Source organism: Nicotiana tabacum, chromosome 5, assembly GCF_000715075.1.
Source record: "Nicotiana tabacum cultivar K326 chromosome 5, ASM71507v2, whole genome shotgun sequence".
Taxonomy (NCBI): Eukaryota; Viridiplantae; Streptophyta; class Magnoliopsida; order Solanales; family Solanaceae; genus Nicotiana; species Nicotiana tabacum.
The window spans coordinates 31,180,825-31,187,088 of record NC_134084.1 but is presented as its reverse complement, the minus strand read 5'-3'; the positions used below and the strand labels follow the sequence as shown (position 1 = coordinate 31,187,088).

Sequence of the window (6,264 nt, the reverse complement as noted above, 5' to 3'; positions counted from 1 at the left end):
GTTGATGTGAGGTTTGTTACCGGCGTCGAGTTGGTTAACGAGCAGCTATTGCGGTGGATGTTATTGCTATGAGTATTTGAGTTATGTGGTATATCATGTAATTGTGTCTTGGGTCATGGTTTATGGCTTGACGAAGCTTATTCGGACTTATACAATGTGTAGATGCGAGATTCAGGTAATATAGGGAATTCAAGATGTTGTTCCGAGGTTGAATTAAGGATCTTCATTTTGGTTGTGTCGTCAGGCTTATATGAACTAGGGTGACATGGGATCACCTCCGGGTATGTTCATGGTAAGGTTACACGATGATTTGATGACTTTGGAACAACTCTGGGCACGTTTGAGGACGAACGTATATTTATGTGGGGGAGAATGTAACGACCCGATCAGTTGTTTTGAGCATTTGCATTCCGTTCAACTGTTTGAAGTCTTGAGTAGCTTCATATGATGTATTATGACTTGTGTGAATCATCAATTTGGGTTTTCAGGTTATTCGGAATTGATTTAAGCTACAATAGCACACATTGCACATGCCTACACTTTAGCATGTAATTATACCAGTCCAGGAGCATGAAATCTGATATTTTATCCATCATATACATGTGTTCTTGTATACTTGCTTTTGTGTGATATGATTTGGACTGTTGTGCCTGTGACAACGCCGAGCGGATTGATACTATAGCACGTGATTTGTCCGTGCGGATCTAGACATTAATATTATAGCACATAAGTTGTCCGTGCAGATTCATATATTGATACTATAGCACGTGAGTTGTCCGTGCAGTACATGAGCTGTCCATTCGGATACAGATATTGATACTATAGCATGTGAGTTGTCCATGCGGATCCAGATATTGATACTATAGCACGTGAGTTGTCCGTGCGGATTATGTTGGTACTATAGCACGTGAGTTGTCCGTGCGGATGATATTGATGTGAGCTCTGGGAGAGCTAGTTACATTTCATGATTTCATATTTATTTATATCATTAAATTAGTGAATTGAATCGAAGTAAATGAGAAATTTTGTAAAACAAACCTTTCAAAATGTAAAATAAGAATTTGAGGAGCGATTCGATGTCAGAAATCTTTCATCTTTACTTGCCAATCCCTTAATTGATTACCTGATTTGCTTGTATATCTTCCTTATATGTTGGATTGTTGATTGAGCAGAACACTTTAAAACCGAGAATTGGAGCATCAAAAATGGTTTTACCTGAGATTGTCCCTGATTTGATCTCGTACGTCTTCTATACTTGTTGGAAATATTAAGCTGCATAGGTGTTAGTGAGTATCATATATAGTTCTTGTTTCTTTTATCTTTCCGAGGTTAGTTAGCATTCTTATTAAGTACATGGAGTCGGTTGTACTCATACTACACTTCTGCACCTTGTGTGCAAATATTTGTGTTGATGTTGTTGTGTACCGCGAGGGCTGGCATTGAAGCTGTACCTGCATTCCAGTTATGGCTATCACTTGTTCTTGGTTGCATTAAGTTTGGATTCTGTTCATTTTCATTTTAAACAGACGATGTAATTATTTTAATTAAATTTTTTTTAAAATATAAGTCTTAGTGGCTCATGACTTGTACTACCAGTCCTTGGGAACTCTTTGTATATAAGTTCAGTTTTATTATTATTATTTCTCCCAATAAATCTTATTTGAATTGGATTATTTTTAAATTGGCTTACCTAGAAGGTAGAGTTAGGTGCCATCATGACTTGTTGGATTTTCGGGTCGTGACATTGAAGCACTTTGAGAGTCATCGAGATTTTGGTTATTTTAGGTGTATTAGAATTGAGGAGGTCGATGGGGCTATGCGAAAGATGAGCAAGGGTATATCGACTAGGCCATACGAAATCCCAATGGAATTTTGGAAGAGCACGGGCAAGGCAGCCTTGGAATGTCTTACTGAGTTATTTAACGTCATCTTTAGGATGAAGAAGATGCCGAAAAAATAAAGGTGGGGTACAATTATTCCGTTGTATAAGAACAAGGGTGATATCCAAACTTATAATAACTATCGGGGTATCAAGCAGCTGAGTCACACTCTGAAAGTTTGGGAAAGGGTGGTGGAAGTGAGGATGAGGACGAGTGTGTCTATTACTGAAAAAGAATTTGGATTCATTCTAGGACATTTGACTACTGAAGCCATTCACATTGTGAGTCCGTTGGAGGAACAGTATAGGGAGAGGAAGAAAGACTTGCACATAGTGTTCGTTGATCTGAAAAGGCATAAGACAAAGTCCCAAGGGAGGTTCTACAGATATATTTGGAGGCTAGAGGAGTTAATGTTGCTTACACTAGAGACAATTAAGGACATGTATGACGAAGCAAAAACCCGGGTAAGGATTGGGGGTATGGGGATTTTCTATAACGACCCTGTCGGTTGTTTTGAGTTTTTTAGCCCCGATCCCATATTTATTGTCTTCTCCATATTGAATTATGGTTATGTCACTTTCCAGGGGTGTTTAATTTTTGTTTCGGGTGAGTTTCGGAGTGAAATGGGACATATAATCCCTAAGTTGGAGTTTTAAGTTGAAAGAGTTTACCATAATCTGACTTTTGTGTAGATGACTCCGGATCGAGTTTTTATGGTTCCAATAGCTCTATATGGTGATTTCATACTTAGGAGCGTGTACAGATGTTGATATGGAGGTTCGTAGGTCATTTCAGCTTGAATTAGCGAAAGTTAGAAAGTCGAAGGTTTGGAAGGTTGGGAAGTTTGGCCGGGAGTTGACTTTATTAATATCGGGGTCAGTACTGATTTCGGAAGTTGGAACAGGTCTGTCATATCATTTCTGACTTGTGTGCAAAATTTGAAGTCAATCTAAGTTATTTTGGTATGAATCGGCATTAGTTTTGGAATTCAAAAGTTCATAGTTTCAATAGGCTTGAATTGGGATGCCATTCGTTGAATTGATGTTGTTTGATGTGATTTTTGGACTCGATTTTGGTCTGTTATGTGTTTTGGAACTTATTGGTATATTCGTACGGGGTCCCGTGGGCACCGAGTGTTATTCGGATTTAATCTAGAACAAGTTTGGACTTTGTGTGATTGCTGAAGGTTGTTGTGTCTGGTGCAATCGCACCTGCGCATTTTGGGTCACAAGTGCGGCACCATATGAGTGACCCTCGAGCCGCAGAAGTGGATTTTAGCATGCCCCGATGGTACCACAGGTGCGGTCCATGTTTCGTATAAGCGGACTCACTGGTGTAGAGAGAGGCATTGCAGGAGCGTAGTTGAGGGAGCAGGAGAAGGACCGCAAATAGGTTGACGCTCTGCATATGTAAACTCGCAGGTGCGAGTTAGAGGTCCGCAAAAGCGGAATCTAAGGCCCTGAGTGAGAACCGCACCTGCAATGGAAATTCTGCATGTGCGGAGCTGCAGATGCGGCCATGAGTTCGCATATGTAAATTCACTGGGCAGAAAAAGGACAAGTTCGAGCGGTTGATCTCATTTTCATTTTTGGACCTAGAGAGCTCGGTTTGTGGCAAATTTTCGAGAGTTTTTCAAGGAAATCGTTGGGGTAAGTGATTCTGACTCGCTTTTGGTTATATTTCACAAATCCATAGTTTTGGCTAACTCGGTTGGGGTAAGTGATTCTTTGGTGTAGGACTCAATCTTCTTCAAAAGAATTGATTCCATACAATCTTGAGGTTGAAATGTATCTGCGACAATCGAGGAAAGATAAAGAACTCACCGGAAAATTCTTGGGGGTAATCTTCAACCCAAGAGAACATGGCTAAAAATGGTGATCAGGTAGTTGATTTGGCTGCACATAAAGCCCAACAAGAAGCAACCGCATGGGCAGCTGCTGAGGAAGCTCCCAGAGATGATGAAATGGTTGGCGGGAATGGAGAACGGAGATTCAACCTAAACCGACCTCTGGTTAAAGATGAATTTGAAAATAATATGCCCAGACCTGGAAGAGCATTAGGTGATTCTGTCAGACCAGTCTACAATCAAGGACTGTCAAGTGTCATACCTCCATCTGTAGTAGCAAATAATTTTGAGTTGAAGCAAGGCTTGCTTCAACCCTCCAAAACAACTATATATTTAGGGGGAAGGAGAATGAAGATCCTAACACTCACTTGATGGACTTTGAGGAAATCATGAATACATTTAAGTACAACGGAGTGTCAAAAGATGCAGTCTACTAAAGGGCATTCCCATTTCACTGAAGGATGACGCAAAGCACTGGCTTCAAAGCTTACCAACTGGTTCGATCAAGACATGGGAACATATGACTAAAAGTTTCTTGATAAATACTTCGCGGCTGCAAAAATAGTGAAATTCATAACGGAAATCCACAATTTCTACTAGAAGGATACTGAAACTGTCTTTGAAGCTTGGAAAAGATTCAAAGAGATAATGAGAAAGTATCAGCATAATGGAATCGAATTGTGGAAGCAACTCCAGGATTTTTGGGATGGACTAACACCTTTCTCTCGACGAACTCTAAGTACTACAATTAGAGGTCCTTTAATGAAGAAGACTCCTGAGGATATTGTTGCAATTCTTGATGAGCTCTCTAAAGTACTAACCAATGGCCTACCGAAAGTAATGATAAAAGAAAATTAGCCGGGGTTTACCAGGTAGATTCTAACACATAAGTGTAAGCCCATCTAGACACCATGGCCAGAGAGATAAGAAAGTTAACCATAGCCAATGTCCAGAGTCAGCCATCACTAGTTTTTGATTTTTGTGGAATGGGTCATCCAACACATGAGTATCAGGCCTCGACTACAAATGAAATGGTAAATGCTGCGGGGACCTTTGGCATGGGCAACTACCAAAGTGACAATAATTTCAACTCCATGAGATAGAGGCACCCAAGTTTTTCTTGGAGTTTACCAGGTGGTAGTGTGAATACATGGGAACAAAACAACTCTAGTCCCCAGGGACAGGGAGCTCCAGATTTTCAAAATCAGTAGAGACAGTAATATCAGCCTTCACAGCCTACTCAGTCTAGCATATAAGATCTAATGAAGGACTTTATTATTAAGATAGATGAGAGGCTTGAATCCCATGGCTCAGGTATACGAAAACAGGACACAGCTATTAGAGAACATGACAATAAATGTAATGTCCTTGAGGAGCGGTGTCTCTCCATTCAAAACTTGGAGAGATGGGTAGGGAAACTTGCTAATATATTGTCTAATAGGGTTCCAGAAACTGTCCCTGCTCATACCGAAAGAAATCCAAAAAACACAATAAATGTAGTATCCTTGAAGAGCGGACATATATTGGAGGACCCCATAGTAAAACACAAGGATGAGTTAATTGAAGGATAGATGGAGATTATGGAGGAGCAGAAAAATGGCAACTCTCAAAAAGGTGAAGTAAGAGTAGAAGATGTTTTGAAAAAGAAGGGGAAGACCATAACTTAGAAGAAAAAAATAGGAATTCAATGAAGGAGGATACTGAGGAGAGTAAATACATCCATGCTCTACTTTTCCCCCAGAATAAAAGAAAAGAGAAGTGTGACAAACAATTCGGGCGCTTTCTAGAAGTGCTCAAGTAGGTGCATGTGAATATACCTTTCACAGGGGTGCTTTCACGGATGACAGCCTATGTTAAGTTCTTGAAGGAGATATTGTCCAACAAAAGGAAAGTGGAAGAGACATCGATTGTCAAGCTCACAGAGCATGGTAGTGCCATCATGCAAAATAAGCTCCCTCAAAAGTGTGGAGATGCAAGGACTTTTACTACACCGTACTTTTTAGGAAGTACTAAGTTTAAAAAATATTTGTATGATTCAGGTTCTTCTATTAATCTTATGTCTTTTTCTATTTTCAGGAAATTGGAGGGAGAAATTGGAAAAATCAGGTCGATACCTATGTCTTTGTAGCTAGTGGATCATACCACAATCATACCGAAAGGAATAGTGGAAGATGTGCTAGTTCGGGTGGACAAATTTGTATTCCCTGTGGACTTAATTATGGTGACTATGGAAGAGAATAGGGAGATCCCTCTGATTCTTGGGAAACCCTTATTGGCTAATGGAAGGGCAATTCTGGACATTTTGGAAAGGCATCTCATGCTCAGAGTGGGGGAAGAAAGGCTGGTCTTTAAGATGGAATGAGCAATGGGAGGCCCTAAAGGAGCGAATTGGAGAGAGTAAGCATGATAAGTGTGGGGTGTACCCAAAGAAGTTAGAAAAAAATCTCTCAGCATAGATGTGTGTAATGGGTCGGGCATGCATAGGAGATCCCTACTTCGATTTAGACCCCGACTAGATTAATCAGGGGAGTATCCTTT

The 6,264-nt window shown here is 40.2% G+C and overlaps 1 non-coding gene across 1 annotated transcript; it reads right to left on the bottom strand.

The window, feature by feature from the left end:
• Window positions 1-4,293: 4,293 nt before the first annotated feature.
• On the bottom strand, window positions 4,294-4,400 carry LOC142181353 (small nucleolar RNA R71). Its single transcript, XR_012710019.1, has one exon. It is a non-coding gene; the product is annotated as a small nucleolar RNA R71 (small nucleolar RNA).
• Window positions 4,401-6,264: the final 1,864 nt, after the last annotated feature.